The sequence below is a fragment of the Triturus cristatus genome, chromosome 1_1 (genome assembly GCF_964204655.1).
Source record: "Triturus cristatus chromosome 1_1, aTriCri1.1, whole genome shotgun sequence".
Classification (NCBI taxonomy): domain Eukaryota; kingdom Metazoa; phylum Chordata; class Amphibia; order Caudata; family Salamandridae; genus Triturus; species Triturus cristatus.
Genome location: NC_140579.1, coordinates 995,221,320 through 995,241,256, shown reverse-complemented (window position 1 = coordinate 995,241,256; position 19,937 = coordinate 995,221,320).

The window sequence follows — 19,937 nt, the reverse complement described above, 5'->3', positions numbered from 1 at the left end:
CACCATGAGTCTGACAGTCCTCAGACCGCCAGACTCGTAATCGGACCCTTTGAGATATGTATATAAAATAGCCTTCCCAAAAACAAGTCTAGGGAGGATTGTAGTTTACAAATTTTGTTCAATTTAGTTTCGATAAGCCCTCGGAGATATCTTTAGGATTTCGTGATTTAAGAAACAATGTGAATGCACCATGTGTTACCTAGCTCTATAAGAATATAAATAAGTACATATTTCCTATTCAGGAAAATGTTATAGTTCACATTTTCAATTACTGTCACTAATGATTTGGGTAAAGATGTTAGATCCAACATCATCATGGATCGGAAATGTTGAAATCATATGAAATTGGATCTTGTCTCGAAAAATGATGTCTTCCACATGAAAAAGATTTTTTCATAAAATAAATTGCATTGTAAAAGAGAGATTTTCCGAATTACATGTACTTTACATTGAGAAATCATTGGGTGAATGACAACATGGCAATGTATTTTGTGTTACCGTAACATTTTTGAGCTTGTTTTTATCACGAACACTGTTGAAGGACAAGCACTTGGTGTTTCACTCAAGGACCCAGGAGTCCAGCAGAAGGTGGAAACGCCAAAATGCGTATATATATATATTTGACGAATCTTCACAAATTTTTCAAAACTAATGGGGCGGTCAGGTCGGCTGCTGTGTTGAAAGTTTTGGGGTGATTTGTCAAGCGGGGGCCGAGAAAAAGGGGGGGGTCCCAAAACACTTTTTCTCCATGTTAATTTCTATAGGAAGCTTTAGACACGGCTACAGCCCAAACTGCTGAGCAGAATTACACCAAATGTGGCAAAAAGATAGCTCTTGGTCCAGAAAGCACACTTTTTGTTATATGGTGTAAATCTATTCAGTAGTTCCTGAGAAATTTAAAGATTTTGCAGATATACAACTGTGGCCGAGCTGGATCCGCGAACCCTCACGATCTCATGCCTGAGATCTGATTGGCTGCCAACACTGCAAACCAGGAAGTGTTGGCAGCCATCTTGTGACTCGTTTGAACCAAGTCAGAAGAAAAAGGTGAAAAAACAAGAAAAGGGGCAGGGTAGAAACCCCCTAACCCCCTAGGTCTGTTCAGAAAATCCCAAAGGGACCCTCAGGGCCAAAAAGAAGCATTTTTTCTGCGGGATCCGCAGTGGATCCGCGAACCCGCCCCCCCCCTTCAAAAAATGAAGCGCGGTTTTCCGCGATTTGTTTATTTAGGCCCCCAGGTGGGCCAGGTCCTGAGGCAATTGAATTAATCATGCTGGGGACGCGCGGGCCCCCACATTCCCGGGGACCGCCACCTCCCCAGGGCTATATCTATAATAGGATGTTTGGGGGAGCTTCAGCACCCCCATGCAGACCTGGGGACCACCACCTCACTGGGGCTAATACATTAAAATGTAGGGGGCACACGCCCCCCTGCTGCCCCGGGGACCACCATCTCCCCGGGGCTGATGTATTGTAATGCGGGGGGCCATGTGCCCCCGGCAGCCCTGGGAACCGTCACCTCCCGGGGCACAAAATAAATAAAGACGGGGTCCGTTGTGGACCCCCAGCCCCTGGGACCCCCACCACCCCGGGGCTACAAAGTAGATGGGAGAGGGGCCGAGTGACCCCCATCCAGGAGCCCTATATGCCCTTGGGAACCGCGACCCCCCCTAGGGCCGTCTCAAGCAATGTCCCGGGCTGCCCACTTCCGGGACATTGCAGTTTGCTGTGGCAATATTTACATAGTCTAATATACACATGTATCTTGTGGCCAAGTATACAACATTTCTTTATTCCTCCCTATATTAATGTATCTGCTGGTAACTGGACTCACAGTTCCATTGAAAGGTCACATGAATAATGACAACTGCATCTCTTTTTTTTTTGCTTCATTTTATTAGCATATTCAATAGAAAATACAAAAATACAAATGAACATTGCAGCATTATCAGACACAAAAACATATTCAATACCACATTGCTTATGAGATGTCTCAAGCAGTCCTCACCGGGTGGGGTCGTTCATCCTGATAACCTCCTCTCTAAGTCTATTTTGTCACATCTAAGTATGCATGCACAGGGCAGATATATATATATATATATATATATATATATATATATATATATATATTCACTGAAAAAACCATAGGTTTCACACACGTTATAGTTAACTGGACATTTCACTCGTACAAAACCATTGAAATTCCCCCGTTATAGTTAGTTCAGCTAACTATAACTCGCGCGACCGCAATCCACTGGTGATGACGTCACATAACACATCACTCATAACATGGTCAGTGACATCACTCATGACATCACTGATGACATCTCAAATGACATCACTGGTGACATCATCCAGTGAATATGTGTCTTTCTGAAAAATAAATATTTTTTATATATGTATATCTAAAGGTTAATGGAAGAATAAATGGGTAAATAAGTGTCTAAATGGATGGGTTTTTTTTGTAAAATTAATTGTATAACTGACTTATTAACAGTATCTTAGTGAATACATGTATTAGTGAGTAATGTTTAAATATTTAAATATCTGTGTCAGTGTCTCACTTTGTGTATAAGTGGCTGCATGGGTTGGTGAGTAGCTACATGAGTGTGTATATGGGTTATTAGTTTGTTTTTAGAGTATCAGTATGAGTGTCTGTATGGTTCAGTGGGGGATGTTACTTAGCGTATAGATGCATGAATGAGTGACTCACTGTTTGTATGTGTTTTGAAGACAGTATGTGAGCAGGACAGTATGGGTGGATGAGTGTGTGTATGGGTGAGTAAGAGAGTGAATGACTGTCTCAATAGTGTCTTTATGAGTAAGTCCATATGTTTTAAACTAGTATATGTGAGTATTGATGTATATAAGTGAGGATATATTAGAGTGAGAGATTGGAAGAGTTCCTGTATAAAATAGGTATGTGTTTCTATAAGTGATTGTTTAAGAGAGTAAGTATGTGTACGTTTCTGTAGAAGTAAGTGTAGTGGTGTGTGTATAGCTGTATATGCAAGTAAATTGATGTTTATTTGCATGTGTGAGTATGTGTGTGAGTAACTCTATGTATGAGTGTAGGTGTGTAACAGGATGTATAGGTGTATGAGTACACATGATGACTGAGTACATGTATGAGTGACTATATAGAAGTGTTGATGAATGAGTGGATGCGTATGTAGATTTTGGAATTACTGAATAGGTTGTTCTAACTGGTATTGGTATCTCTATAGTTTTCAAAACTTTAGTTTGTATTTTTCAATGTGTGTATCAAAGTTTATATTAGGGTAAGAGGAGGTCTGCCACTCTTGCACAAGGATGATGTCATCAGTGATGTCACTGACCATGTCATGAGTGATGTAATATGTGACGTCATCAGCAGTGGATTGCGGTCGCGCGAGTTATAGTTAGCTGAACTAACTATAACGGGGGAATTTCAATGGTTTTGTACGAGTGAAATGTCCAGCTAACTATAACGTGTGTGAAACCTATGGTTTTTTAAGTGAATTTGCAAGGTTTTTTAAATGCTAATTTCTAACTATAATGTGTGTGAGACCTATGTTTTTTTTAGTGAATTTGTAAGGTTTTTTAAATGCTAGTTTATGTATGTATTATTATATTTTTTATATATTTATTTTACAATAAACTACCTATGTATATAGTTATAGATTGACTGTATCCTGTAATATGGAATGGCTCAGCTCTTTTTTTTTAAATTTGGATAAAGTTGAACAGCATAGTTAATATCGTCTATAAACTTATAAACAGTTTCAAATGTTTTTTTTTTTTTAAGGGTTTTTCACAGGCAATTTTTTTTATTAAAGGAAATGTTTTTTTTTTATTTACTAGGTCCTTTAGGAACCCCCTGAGAAGGTCTAGGGGGTCAGGGAGTGTCTTCCCTGCCTCCTTTTCATGTTTTAGAAATCGGGTTAAAAGTAGTTCATTTCTGATCCGTGCATGCACCGTGCGCGCAAGGTGCGCGCACGGTGCACGCATACGTGCGAGCACCGTGCGCGCACGGCAAGTCATGTGATTACGAAACAAAACTTTTCATTGGTTCATAGTAGTTTCTGTTCCAGAATCTTCAAACACCACACCCACTCCCCTCACTATTTCTTCTTATTTCCTGGGACAAGGAGCTGAACAGCTACTCTAGTAAAATTTTACTGGAAAATGGCAGAACAGCAGTCTACTTCAGGGAGTGAGGAGGAGACCTTTGTGGTGCCACCAAGGAAGACAAAACAAAAAGACTCTTTCATCTGGAAATTCTTCACCTTTCCAGAGGGCCAAAAGAAGGTGAATGCTCTGAAGGTGACATGCACTATTTGTGGAACTGTCTTATCCAGAGGAGATCCCAGCAAGAAATACTCATTTAGTATTTATTCAATTCTGAGGCACTTCAAGACAGTGCATCCTGTGCCTTATGCTCGAGAGACAACTAGAGCCCTAAGGGACAACCCTCCACCTGCTCAGCCGAGCACATCATCTGCGGCCGCAGATTCACCGTGTACCAGGCCACTGGACATCCGCCCACTTTTTCAGAAGGTGCACATACACTGTAATGTGTGCAATGCTGTTCTTTGCTACGGTGAGAGCAGTATTAACTTGATTGAAAACAGAATACAGCAGCATACATGCTCCAGCCCATAATTGTTTTCATTTATTGTTTTTGTTCCTGTTGAACAGTTTTTCATTAACAGTTTTTTTTGGTGCTCTAAAATATATTTTTTTAAAATACAAAATTGTTAAAAAAAAAAATACAAAACAAAAAAGACAAAAAAAACAGTTCTTTTCAGAACTCACTTCACTTCTCCAAGAAGAGCTATATTCCTAATATACTGTGTTGTAATTTTATTGAATGAATGTGTAGTGTATACATGAATGATTGAAATGACTGAGTGAAGAGGAGGAAAGGACAGACAGAATGAGTGAGAAAAGGAAAGTATGATCAGTCATGAAAGGGAAGTGAAAGACTGACTGCAACAAAAGGACTAAGGGTAGAGGATACAGGTAAGAAGAGTGAATGAGTAAGGGAATGGCAGTGAGTAATGGAGAGTGATGGAGGGGGAGTGAGAAAAGGGGAGTAAGGGACGGAGATAGGAAAAGGGAGTAACAGATGAAGCGGATGAAGTACAGCAGGGTAAAGGGATTGAAAGTAAGAGAAGTGGAGTGATGGTGAGATAAGGGGTATTAGAATTAGAAAAGGGGGTAAGGGAAAGTGAGGGATGGGGAGTGAGGGGATGGAGGCATTTAGGAAACTGGAGTGAGAGAAAGCGAGTCAGGATTTCAATGAGCAAAGGAGAGTGAGGGAGAGTGAAGTAAAGAATGCAAAAAGATGAAGGGGTGTGAGATACAGACTGCAGGAAGTGAAGTAGGAGAATAGGAGTGACTATGAGTAAAGGATAGTGACAGTTAGGGAAGGTGAGGGAAGGAGAATGACAGAGAAGGTTAAAAAATTAACATAGATGGAAAATGAGTGATGGAGAGAGGAGGAGTGGTAGAAACAGAGATGTTAAGGAAATTAAGGGTAAGACAGACAAAGGGAGAGAGACAGAAACAGAGACAGAGAGCAAGGAACTGAGAAGGAGTAAGGCAGTTAGAATGACTGAGACATATGGAGACAAGGAGAGAAACATGGTTGAAAAAATAGTGATGGAGGCAGTAAACCTACGGAAGTAGCAGAGAAGGAGTGAGGGAGTTACGAAAGAGCAGTAAAGGAAGAAGAGAGAGGGAAGGGGAATGAGAAAAGCAGAGTGAGGAGAAGTGAAGAAAAGGGAGCATGAAAGTGAAGGGGTGAGAAATACAGATATTTTAAACTTACCTGACCAACAAAATAACTTACTTAGAAATAAATGTTTTTTTAATTACAAGAAAAATGGATTCAATTTCCTAAATTTTCTTTCTAGATCTGAAAGAAAAAAGTAGTAATATTTAACAATACATTTTAGAATACAGTACACACATTTTAATATTTAACAAAGTAATTTTTTGCCCTTTTTTTTGCTGTTTTCAGAATATATTGAATTTCACTGAAAATAGTGATATCAATTGTATTCATCACTTAACAGCGGGCAAAAAAATAAACAATCGGAAAGATTGTTTAAAAAAGCCCTGAATCTATCCTCAGTAAAACATACCTTGATAGAAATGTAACATATATATTAAAAATATCTTCTAAGAACAATAACTATTTGCAATAAATAACGTCTGTAAATCTTGTTGCTTAAGCACATACACCAAAATAATATCTATCAAAGAAGTCCACAATAGAAACATTTACCTTTCCATGAGGCCAAATGGTAATTTTTAAATCCTTTTTAGGTGAAATATCCTATGGTAATCGTATAAAATCAAAATAATGGTTTCTTCAGATGCTGCAATTTGTATCTAAAATTTTGGTTTTAGAAAAATTAAGTAGGAATTTTGTAATTCTGCAGGCAAACGTTGCTTGAAAATCAATTGAGAATCATTACACAGTGTCCAACCTTTTTCACATTTTAGATAAACTTTGTAATGACCAGAAGTTATAGAAGGTCCATCATGGAAAATTATTGCAACTGCAAAAAAAGTCTTTCCTGATATTGATAATTGATTTCCTACAAACTTCTTTATTAAAGTGTCCAATTTTGTTCCATCAGCTCTACAACGTTGCATCATTAAAATTATATACTGTCCATATTTCTTTAAAAATAACGTTGATAACATTTCTGATTTACATTGAGAACATTCCATGTTGTGATTTGCATCTTTAACTAATTTACTAAAAGTCACTGATTTACTCTCTGGTAATGTTAAATGTATGAACGTTTCAGAATCAACATTAGTGCTGCAGGTGTTCATACAGTTTTCACAACAATGTTCCCATTTATAAGAGAGACCAAACATATTTTCTATTTCTACCCCTTCATCTTCCAGTACCATAAGCATATACATTAAGAATTCCCCTGTGCATCTTGCTGGACATTTTGTGTAAACTGTATACATCCAGAACATACATCTAAAAGATTTCTAACATCAGAAGCACTTTCTATTTTAGTTTTATCATTACTCAACTTCTCATAAAGGAAACTCAGCAGAAAACAAAATCTTTTTTCATGATTTAGTAATATCTGCTCTTGCAAACTTTCAAGATAAAATACAACATTCAGCACTACATTAGCGTAGCAGTTGACACCAGAGCTATTTTCAAAATGACAACCAACAACCTCTTCAACATTGTCCTTTTTCTTTTTGCTTGCAATCACATCACTCTCCTTTTGTTTTCTCTTCTGTACATCCTCATTACAGATATTCTCAATTCTCCTTTTCCGACAAACAGCACGTTTTTCAAACACAGGATACTGACCTAAATGAGGCGCATAGCTTCTTCTTATTCTATTATACTCCTTTACACAATTTGCATCAGCACTAACTTTTGAGTCATCAAAGTCTATCATGAATAAACCAGATAATTTTTTCACTCGTGACAAAGCATCATATACCATACCTTCTTTAAACACACTAGATCCAATGTTTACAAAAGCACTATCTACAGTTAATCCTTGAGATTTGTGAATAGTTACAGCATATGCTAGAGAAAACGGAAACTGCTTCCTACGTACATATAAGTCTTTCACAAGCAAAAAACGAACTGAACAACGACTAATGTCTTTAACCTCTTCAATCTGATCAAATTTTATTTTTAAAAATTAAATTCCATCTTTTTTCTGGAAATTAACAAAACCTACAACTTTACCCATAGCTCCATTCACTAAACCTTTTTCTACATTCAAATTACGTCTTAAAATTACTCGACAGTTCATACATACATAAAGATTCTTTTCTAAACCAGCTGTTTTCGATATGTTTTTCTCTAGAGAATCCAATTTAGTTTTCAATTTGCCTGTCAATATAATAGCTATTCCTTCATGCTGTATTTTATCCACGGCTTCCATTTTCATAATCTCTTCATTTTCCAATTTCAAAAGTTCTTCATTGAATATAGAGCATTCATGTAGTGTTGGCATTAAGCAGATTACAGTATTTTTTTCTGCAATTTTCTTGTATATTTTCTCTGGAACTATTTGTTCTGTTGGAAACAAATTACATAGCAATCGACTCTGTAAAGCTTTTCTGCCATGTTCTGTGAGTAGTCCAATTCTGATATCTTTGAGAATACTTGCATAATCATCATCATTTGCTTGCCGCATATTGTTAATGAGTTCTTTGTACTCAAAGTATGACCAAATATTCACATTATCTATACTTCCTAATGACTTTTTCATGTCTTCATGTGCAAGAGTATTAAATACTGGTTGTCCGTTAACTGGAGTGAGCTGCAGTAGATCCCCAAAAACTATAACATGTTTTCCTCCCAATAACACGTCATAGTCTGTCTTTAGAATTTGCTACATTCTTAAATGCACAAAGGCAAGCATTAAGTTTGATACCATGCTTACCTCATCAATAATGAGAACTTTCATTTTCTTCAACACTCTTGAAACTTCAAAACATGCTTCTCCTGTTAGCTTGTGGTATTCTATTTTGTTCTCATGCTCTACTGGTAACATTAGCAAACGATGTAAGGTAATTCCTTTTATGTTATATGCTGCTAACCCAGTTGGAGCAGTAACAACACAACACAAAGCTGAATCAGTTTTTTTCTGTAGGTAGCTTCTAATTACTTTAATTAAGAAACTTTTTCCAGTTCCAGCTTGTCCACTCACATACATTCTGATTGGTTCAAATGATGTGCATGAGCGCTCTTTATTTTCATGTAGTAATCCATGATTAATTTGTTTTGTGACTTCTTCATAAATTTGTTGTTGTTCATCATTCAGTTGTTGTTCCAAATTTGGTAAGTCTATTAAATCTTCCTGAGCTTGATTCATAGCTGTTTTCACTTCAGTCATGGCTATTGCAGCTTCATTTTCTACGATTGGTTGCAATTGTAGCTTCTTGTTCAATTTCTTCATTTAACATTTGTACATAATTTGTGAAAGTACTGCATTCTATGCTATCTTTACATGCATTAAAGGAATCTTCATAGCTCTGAAAATCTCCAAGTAATTCATCCTCTGAACGCCATGGTTTAAACAGCTGTAAAAGTGCTAAGTAGTAAAATTCCTTTTTGTCAGTAGTGTCGCAACTCAGCTTCCTGTGATTAATCAAACTTCCTTTTGTTTGTTTCACCAAACATCCTTCCTCACCAATGACTTTATATTTTCCATTGTTGATGTCTTCTGTGGCATTCCGTGTAAAAATGTAGTTCTGCAGCACTTCATAGAGACACATGTTCTCAAGATGATGACTTCTGTTTGGGTAATATGTGTCCAACATATTTGTTTTCAAAATGTGTGTACTTTCTGGTTCGTTCTCTGCTAAATATTCAATTTCTCGAATAGATTTCAGTACCCGATTTTGCATTCCTGCAAGGCCTAAACTTACCCAAATTATTCTTCTGGATTTGGAGTACAGACTTGCAGATGATAACCTATCTGAGCATTCGTATGACCCAATTTCTCGATGCGATAACATCTTTAAACTGAAACTGTATAGCTTTTTACTGACAGTCTTCTTGTGAGAAATCTCTTCCCACATTTCTTTCAATTCCGTTTTCTCAGATTTAGTGATGTAAGATGTGACATACCGAGCAACAGCAATAGAATTGTCAGCTACATACTGAATATCCATGTTAGAATTCCACATGGATAAAATGACTGGGTTGTAGTCATTTATATATTTTGACTCTTCTTTTCTTCTTAGGTTGTAGGTATTTTTCTGAGATTTTCTTGTAATGGTATGTCGCACAGCTGACATAAAACTGTTTACTCTTCCTTTTGAAAGAACAGGTCGTGGAAATCCAAATCGACATTTTGTGTAGAATTTATCTTTACTCTTGTACTTTTGTCGACAGTATTTTCCACACCGAGGACTTTGGAAACGTAAAACTTGCTCTTTTAAGTTTTTTTCTTCTGTGCTTTTAGGTATAGCACATGTTGCATATTCTTCAATGAAAGATAAAACTGCATCATCAGAATCTGTTCCAAATTTTGGGGCATCCTTGATCCACAACAGCATATGAATATGAGGAGCACCTCTTGCTTGGTACTCTTTTCTCCAAAAGCATCCACAACTTCTCCAAGAGGTGGATTTTTTTTATTGCAGATGAAGAACATCATAGCCTCAAATCTATGATTGAAATATCTGCAAACATTAACCGGATCCAATGAGCACAATTCTCCTGCTGTCTTGTATTGGATGTTTTCAATATTTGAATTTGCCTCTCGAAGAAAATCCAGTAAATCATCCCAAGCGTACTCAGCACAGCTTAGGGTAAGGAACCATGTAGGAGTTCCTAAATTCCGTAACATACATTTCAATTCTCCATGGCGTCGGTACCAATATTCATTAGTTCCACGCTGACAAGCCATCAGATTAATCAATTGAGATTCCAAATGATCATCTCGCTGTTGCACTTTGTTCATAAAATCCTTTGCAGACACATTATGTAGATGTACTCCAGTTTTTAAAATGTGATTTACTGCATAAGATAGTGCAGACAAGTCACTTTCAAATAAAAGATGGAACAAATAAGGAATACTTTGACGAAATCTTGGATCTTCTGCATATAATCTTGTAGTCCAAAACTCAGAAGCAGGAATCTGTACTGGACGTTCATCATATCGTCCACCTTTTCCTGTAGGAAACAGCTGGGGAAAACAACAAGCTTCCAAGCTCTCCTCCCATACACTCACGGGAGTTCCTTTTGCTTTTTTCATCTGAAACAGATCAATAGTGTTTCCCATAACTTCTTTAGAATGAAGAGGATGTATGCTGAAATGTTCATAAATTTCTTCTTCTTTTGACTTATCCACTTTTTCAATTTGCCCAGTTGGTATTCCTGTGTCTGCTAGTAAAACTTCTTCATCTTCATCCATATAAATTGATTCATAGTACTTATTATTTCTTTTCAAATATAAATTTGCTCTTTGTACTTTTCGTACATCTACTAGCTCCTGCCAAATTTTCTTATTCTTTGTAGGTACACCATTAACCAGAATAACTAATGGTTCAGTTTCCAAACTATCTGCATCAATTGTTTCAATATTTTTTTTCAAATCTAATGGCAAATAGACAATTCTTCCTTTTAAACCTCTTTGTAAATCTGAAGGAGGTAATTTACCTGTTTTGGGCTCCATACGAACTATAGTCTGAAAAGGATGGAAACATTGAATGAGTATAGACTCATACGTATTTAAATCACTAAGTTCTGCAGGAATATCAACCAATTCTAAATTATTATGTACAGCTCTAGCTGGCATTTTATTTTCTTCTAACTTGTTATAACAGTATTTACAAATACGCTGATCTTCACCCAAATCAAAACAATTTTCCAGAAACAAATATGTAGCAAAATCCTTCCACTCATAATTATTTTCTTTGTCACTTTTTTTATAGAGATCAACATTCCTTGTTTGAGTTTTATAATGGCTTCTCCGGCAACAAATACAAGTAATATTTGGTCTTTCATTAGAGATGATAGTAAATTTTGTCATTTGATCTTCAAATTTTTACTAACAGTGGGTTCTACATTCTCTTCCACATTTTCTTCAATAACTGTGTCATTTCCTGCACTTTCTTGTTCTGGACCAAAGTAACAAAACTGAATATCATCAGTAACCTTCTCTACATCTGATACAGATCCACGCAACAGAGCACTATTCAACTCATTTAACTTTAGTGCTGGACTTTTAGCAAAATACAATCTTCTCACAAACTTTCTCATTTCAGTATGATGTACTGCCAGCATCCTAAAATGGTGAAAAACACTTTGACAAACTTTCCTAGAAAGACAAGCCAGAGAATGTCCTTGCAAACCAGTATTCTTTCTCACTCTGCATGGATCTAGTCTTTGAAGCACCTTAATCTTCTGTTTAGCACTTTTTTTACTATATTCTCTTAGAAAGTCACGTAATTTATCAATAGATTCTTGTCATACAGTACAAATACTACTACAATTCCAAGTGTACACTGGGGCTTTAGGACGTTTCCCCATAACCTCATCAGCTAACACTTCTTCCTCATTTCTTGGAACCATGTTCTCCTTTTCCATTACACAACCATCTTTAACTTCATAACTTCGACCACTGGTGTCAACTGCATGCAGCAAACTATTACTTTGAAGATAACTCTCTTCATTAAAAAATGGTTCAGTACTTGAACTATGCTTCCATTCTTCTAAGAACACATTACAAAAGTTATTTTTTTCACTACTCTTTTCCTTTTGCTTTTTGACTTCATTACATTGACTATTTTATCTAATGTACGGATCCTGTTCAAAATTAAAATGAATAGTTTTCTTTTTAATTCCAAAGCCTTTGCAACAATTGCTTCAATATGTTTCTTTTTCTTATAAAATATTGCTTTCTTCCTATATTTTTTCACATCCTTTAGCAAATTGAACACCACTCTTCTCTGAAATATTTTTTTACGAATGTTTTGAAATTCTGTTTTTCTTTTTAAGTCATTCTTTCTTGCTTCTGATTGTACATTAGCATTTAGTATTTTCTTTCTATTGTCTTATTGTTTTCTTCTTGAAACACTATTTGCAGTGGATATACTTTGTACATTTTTTCTATGTTTGAGGATATTTTATAAAAAATCCTTAGTCTGCTTACCAGAAGACTTTTTCTTTTTTCTAACATGAGGTTCTTCCTCTAATTTCTGTTGTCCAGTTGTTTTCAAATATAGATGTTTTTGCTGTTCTTTTCTCTTTCTTGATTTTATAGTATGTTTAATTTATTTCAGTGTTGTTCAGCAATACCTAAAGGAAATTTAAAAAAAAATACCTTTATGTAATTTAAATACATTACTATATTTGTTTTGAGCTTTTCAAATCCTATCATATGAGCTGCCCCTTTCCTACGAGTGCAAGTCTTACAGAACAAGAGCAACACAAATTAAATCTCTGACAACAATTCCTGTGTGCAGACAGGCTCATGGTGTGATTCTAGGCACAAAAAGATATTTGATTGGCAATTTCAAAGCACATTTACTACTGTGGTAGAGCAAGTGATAATTACTGTAACAGCCTGACACATTTTCCTTATAGTTTAGAGAGGCAGAAAAGAGCACATGTCCTAACAGCTACTTGAGACCATGAGCATGTGGAACCTGGGTGAGTGATTAGACTAGAGCAAAGGAAATGAGCCTTGGTGATGTTGAATGTGTTAGCGTTACACACTGCTATCTGAAATACCACACAGTGCTGAATAGTAAGCATGGGAGTGCAGGAGAAGCAGCTGCCTGTGTGCTAAGAGTGTGTTTCTGGAGACTGTGTATTGTCAGGTGCAAGAGAGATCTGCATGGACGCTTGCACAACTGCATGAAGACTGCAGAGATGTATGTAAGATCACCTGTGGTAAGGGTTAATTGGAGTTTTGAACATGTAGCAACTACCTCACCCATTGCAGGAGTGGAAGGAAAATCTACCCTGTTGTTTTCAAATGTGTTAGCATTTGCCTCTCATCTGTGAGATAGTGATTTGTGCTGAATGCTAACCATCACAGTTCAAGAAAACAAGCTGCCCCTTTCCTACGAGTGCAAGTCGTACAGAACAAGAGCAACACAAATTAAATCTCCGACAACAATTCCTGTGTGCACACAGACTCATGGTGTGATTCTAGGCAGAAAACGATATTTGATTGGCAATTTCAAAGCACATTTACTACTGTGGTAGAGCAAGTGATAATTACTGTAACAGCCTGACACATTTTCCTTATGGTTTAGAGAGGCAGAAAAGAGCACATGTCCTAACAGCTACTTGAGACCATGAGCATGTGGAACCTGGGTGAGTGATTAGACTAGAGCAAAGGAAATGAGCCTTGGTGATGTTGAATGTGTTAGCGTTACACACTGCTATCTGAAATACCACACAGTGCTGAATAGTAAGCATGGGAGTGCAGGAGAAGCAGCTGCCTGTGTGCTAAGAGTGTGTTTCTGGAGACTGTGTATTGTCAGGTGCAAGAGAGATCTGCATGGACGCTTGCACAACTGCATGAAGACTGCAGAGATGTATGTAAGATCACCTGTGGTAAGGGTTAATTGGAGTTTTGAACATGTAGCAACTACCTCACCCATTGCAGGAGTGGAAGGAAAATCTACCCTGTTGTTTTCAAATGTGTTAGCATTTGCCTCTCATCTGTGAGATAGTGATTTGTGTTGAATGCTAACCATCACAGTTCAAGAAAACAAGCTGCCCCTTTCCTACGAGTGCAAGTCTTACAAAACAAGAGCAACACAAATTAAATCTCCGACAACAATTCCTGTGTGCACACAGACTCATGGTGTGATTCTAGGCAGAAAACTATATTTGATTGGCAATTTCAAAGCACATTTACTACTGTGGTAGAGCAAGTGATAATTACTGTAACAGCCTGACACATTTTCCTTATAGTTTAGAGAGGCAGAAAAGAGCACATGTCCTAACAGCTACTTGAGACCATGAGCATGTGGAACATGGGTGAGTGATTAGACTAGAGCAAAGGAAATGTGCCTTGGTGATGTTGAATGTGTTAGCGTTACACACTGCTATCTGAAATACCACACAGTGCTGAATAGTAAGCATGGGAGTGCAGGAGAAACAACTGCCTGTGTGCTAAGAGTGTGTTTCTGGAAACTGTGTATTGTCAGGTGCAAGAGAGATCTGCATGGACGCTTGCACAACTGCATGAAGACTGCAGAGATGTATGTAAGATCACCTGTGGTAAGGGTTAATTGGAGTTTTGAACATGTAGCAACTACCTCACCCATTGCAGGAGTGGAAGGAAAATCTACCCTGTTGTTTTCAAATGTGTTAGCATTTGCCTCTCATCTGTGAGATAGTGATTTGTGCTGAATGCTAACCATCACAGTTCAAGAAAACAAGCTGCCCCTTTCCTACGAGTGCAAGTCTTACAGAACAAGAGCAACACTAATTAAATCTCCGACAACAATTCCTGTGTGCACACAGACTCATGGTGTGATTCTAGGCAGAAAACGATATTTGATTGGCAATTTCAAAGCACATTTACTACTGTGGTAGAGCAAGTGATAATTACTGTAACAGCCTGACACATTTTCCTTATAGTTTAGAGAGGCAGAAAAGAGCACATGTCCTAACAGCTACTTGAGACCATGAGCATGTGGAACCTGGGTGAGTGATTAGACTAGAGCAAAGGAAATGAGCCTTGGTGATGTTGAATGTGTTAGCGTTACACACTGCTATCTGAAATACCACACAGTGCTGAATAGTAAGCATGGGAGTGCAGGAGAAACAACTGGCTGTGTGCTAAGAGTGTGGTTCTGGAAACTGTGTATTGTCAGGTGCAAGAGAGATCTGCATGGACGCTTACACAACTGCATGAAGACTGCAGAGATGTATGTAAGATCACCTGTGGTAAGGGTTAATTGGAGTTTTGAACATCTAGGAACTACCTCACCCATTGCAGGAGTGGAAGGAAAATCTACCCTGTTGTTTTCAAATGTGTTACCATTTGCCTCTCATCTGTGAGATAGTGATTTGTGCTGAATGCTAACCATCACAGTTCAAGAAAACAAGCTGCCCCTTTCCTACGAGTGCAAGTCTTACAGAACAAGAGCAACACTAATTAAATCTCCGACAACAATTCCTGTGTGCACACAGACTCATGGTGTGATTCTAGGCAGAAAACGATATTTGATTGGCAATTTCAAAGCACATTTACTACTGTGGTAGAGCAAGTGATAATTACTGTAACAGCCTGACACATTTTCCTTATAGTTTAGAGAGGCAGAAAAGAGCACATGTCCTAACAGCTACTTGAGACCATGAGCATGTGGAACCTGGGTGAGTGATTAGACTAGAGCAAAGGAAATGAGCCTTGGTGATGTTGAATGTGTTAGCGTTACACACTGCTATCTGAAATACCACACAGTGCTGAATAGTAAGCATGGGAGTGCAGGAGAAACAACTGGCTGTGTGCTAAGAGTGTGGTTCTGGAAACTGTGTATTGTCAGGTGCAAGAGAGATCTGCGTGGACGCTTACACAACTGCATGAAGACTGCAGAGATGTATGTAAGATCACCTGTGGTAAGGGTTAATTGGAGTTTTGAACATGTAGGAACTACCTCACCCATTGCAGGAGTGGAATGAAAATCTACCCTGTTGTTTTCAAATGTGTTACCATTTGCCTCTCATCTGTGAGATAGTGATTTGTGCTGAATGCTAACCATCACAGTTCAAGAAAACAAGCTGCCACTTTCCTACGAGTGCAAGTCTTACAGAACAAGAGCAACACAAATTAAATCTCTGACAACAATTCCTGTGTGCACACAGACTCATGGTGTGATTCTAGGCAGAAAGCGATATTTGATTGGCAATTTCAAAGCACATTTACTACTGTGGTAGAGCAAGTGATAATTACTGTAACAGCCTGACACATTTTCCTTATAGTTTAGAGAGGCAGAAAAGAGCACATGTCCTAACAGCTACTTGAGACCATGAGCATGTGGAACCTGGGTGAGTGATTAGACTAGAGCAAAGGAAATGAGCCTTGGTGATGTTGAATGTGTTAGCGTTACACACTGCTATCTGAAATACCACACAGTGCTGAATAGTAAGCATGGAAGTGCAGGAGAAGCAGCTGCCTGTGTGCTAAGAGTGTGTTTCTGGAGACTGTGTATTGTCAGGTGCAAGAGAGATCTGCATGGACGCTTGCACAACTGCATGAAGACTGCAGAGATGTATGTAAGATCACCTGTGGTAAGGGTTAATTGGAGTTTTGAACATGTAGGAACTACCTCACCCATTGCAGGAGTGGAAGGAAAATCTACCCTGTTGTTTTCAAATGTGTTAGCATTTGCCTCTCATCTGTGAGATAGTGATTTGTGCTGAATGCTAACCATCACAGTTCAAGAAAACAAGCTGCCCCTTTCCCTCGAGTGCAAGTCTTACAGAACAAGAGCAACACAAATTAAATCTCTGACAACAATTCCTGTGTGCACACAGACTCATGATGTGATTCTAGGCACAAAACAGTATTCCTGGGTGATACCAGTACACCTTAACTTATGGTGAAGACATACTCCATAATATCTTACAAGTTCAAGGCAGTTAAATATCTTCCAAAACATAAAATGTAAAACACAACTTTAAAAGAAGAAACAAATTTCTATTATTTATATCAAAATACACCACATACATCCCCTCTCAAATTCATAACTCGCCTTTAAAAGTAGTTAGTTGAGAAAGAAATGTGCCACTCACACAGCAGATTATCAGAGCCAGAATCTCTGAGCTGTACTCCTCTCACCAAAACCACTAAATGGCAAAATTTCCCTGTCTTTTTTCACACATATACATGTTAACTTCAAATCACATTACTTCCCACATTTTTTTTAAATGGAAACACACATTTCTATTGGTTGCAAATTTCAACCCTTTCCAAATGATTCCTACCCCCAACATGACTTCTGCCTGCTACCATAGCAACAGATCATGGAACACTGGTGTGAGCAGAGAGGTCAGAAGTTCAGCACACAATGTTTCTAATCCAAAGAGCAAGAGTGCTTGACTTTTCAAACCTAACAGCATATCCAAAGTAATCTTCTGTGGGAACACATTTTTCTGAACCAATACAAAACATGCTTTTAAAAATTTAAACATACAGCCTAGTTTTTAGTGTTGAATGGTCTGAAACAGCCAATGAGTTCTGTAAGCCTCTATTTTACAACTATCTTTCTTTTCATATTGCCATTCTACTGAAAGACACCTTCTGAGTGCATCCAGATCTCCTTGAAAGATGTTGACAGTGTGGATTGTAGGTCATAGCTATGTCTACTGGAGTGAAAAGTATGCAGTAAAAAGAGGTATTGTGAAAGACCTTGCTTTGCCAAATGTAGACATTAAATGGATTGGTCAGAGAGGGTTAAAGTGGCACCAATTAATGCCTTTGGTGAAATCCTTTCTACATCTCCCACAGCCTGACCTTATAATTGTGCACTGTGGTGGAAATGACCTAGGCACTTTAACTGGGGTAGGTCTGGAAATGCTTGTTAAGGACACCTTTGTGTAATTGATGTAACTTTTTCCACAAACTACCTTTGTATATTCTAATATATGCCAAAGGCAAAAGGGGAACTGGTCCAACCAATATTGTCCGCAGTTTGAGAAAGCAAAAAAGCACGTCAATAAGTCTGTTTCTGCTTTCCTCGGAGACTATGGTATGGGTTCTATATACCACAACAACTTGCGTTACAATATGCAAGGCATTTATAGAGGAGACGGTGTTCATTTCACAGATGAAGGGAACAGAGTCTTCCTCTTGAACTTTAGACTCTGCATCTGTACTTACTTGTAGGTACAAAAAAACACTCAATGAACACAAAGGCTCTTTTTAGAGCCAACCAACATCTAAACACTTAAACTTGATTTTTGATTCTATTTTTTTAATGAATTTTTTGCCGCCGTGCACGCACCGTGCGTGCACGGTGCGCGCACTGCGCAATATTTATACATTTTTTTTTTTTTTGGGGGGACCTTAGGGGTCTTTCATGGTCCCCCTGAGAAGGCCCAGGGGGTCAGGAACTCTCTACCCTGCCCCCTTTTCACATTCTCCACCTTTCTTTTTCACTGCCACACACAAAATGGCGTCCGACACTTCCTGATTTTGACCGATTCGAATGTTGACTGACATCTAACCACCAATCAGAATTACGCTCGCGCACATTTGGTGCGCGCACCGTGCCAGCACCGTGCGCGCATATAGATATTTATGTACTTTTAACTGCAATTTTCTCAGGAACTACTGAACAGATTGACACCATATATGCAAAAGGCACATGCCTGACCTGAGGACTACCTCTTTGCCAAATTTCAAGTAATTCTGTTCAGCTGTTCGGGCTGTACCTTCGACTAAAGGTCCTATGGGAAAATGCATGGGGAAAATGCGTTTTGGGACCCCCCTTTTTTCTCAGCCCCCGCTTGACGAATCACCCCGAGACTTTCAGGGTAGGAGCTGAGCGGAGCGCCCCATTAGTTTTGAAAATTTCACGAAGACAAGTCAACCGGCGCCAAAGTTATTCAAAATAGAATTTTCCGATTTCCTATGGGAACTCGGTCCTAACTATAACTATCTACTGGCGACCGCCAGTAGATAATATATATGTATATATATATGTTTATATATGTGTATGTATATGTATAGATATATATATGTATGTATATATATAAATATATATATATAGGATACGATGAGTCAGTAAGAAATGAAATATCCTAGAAAGCAGTGACTAAGACATGGACTCCGCAAAGCAAAAAAAATATTTCCAATACAACCTTTGGGCTTTCGCCACCAGTGCAGCCACTGACCAAACAATCTTGCACAACTTGAGAAAGGCGGAAGCTGAAACGTAGTGGAAATATGTTTTTGTTCTCTAGTGAGTCTACGGGCCCGATTCACGAAAGTAATCTGAGACAAAATCCTAACTTTACAACTTTCGGTATTCACAAAGGGCATTTAGTAGTGGTAAAGTTAGGATTTTGTCTCAGTTAAACTTAAGTTTAAGTTTTGGTCGTAAGTCAAACTTAAGACCAAAACTTTGTCTCAGTTAAACCTAAGTTTTAGGCTTAAGTTAAACTTAAGACAAAACCTAAACTTAAGACCAAAACTTTGTCTCAGTTGAACTTAAGTTTTGGTCTTAAGTTAAACTTAAGACCAAAACTTACACTTAAGACCAAAAGTTTGTCTTAGTTAAACCTAAGTTTTGGTCTTAAGTTAAACTTAAGACCAAAACTTACACTTAAGACCAAAAGTTTGTCTTAGTTAAACCTAAGTTTTGGTCTTAAGTTAAACTTAAGACCAAAACTTAAGTTTAACTGAGACTAAATCCTAACATTACTACTCCTAAATGCGCTTTGTGAATACCGAAAGTCGTAAAGTTAG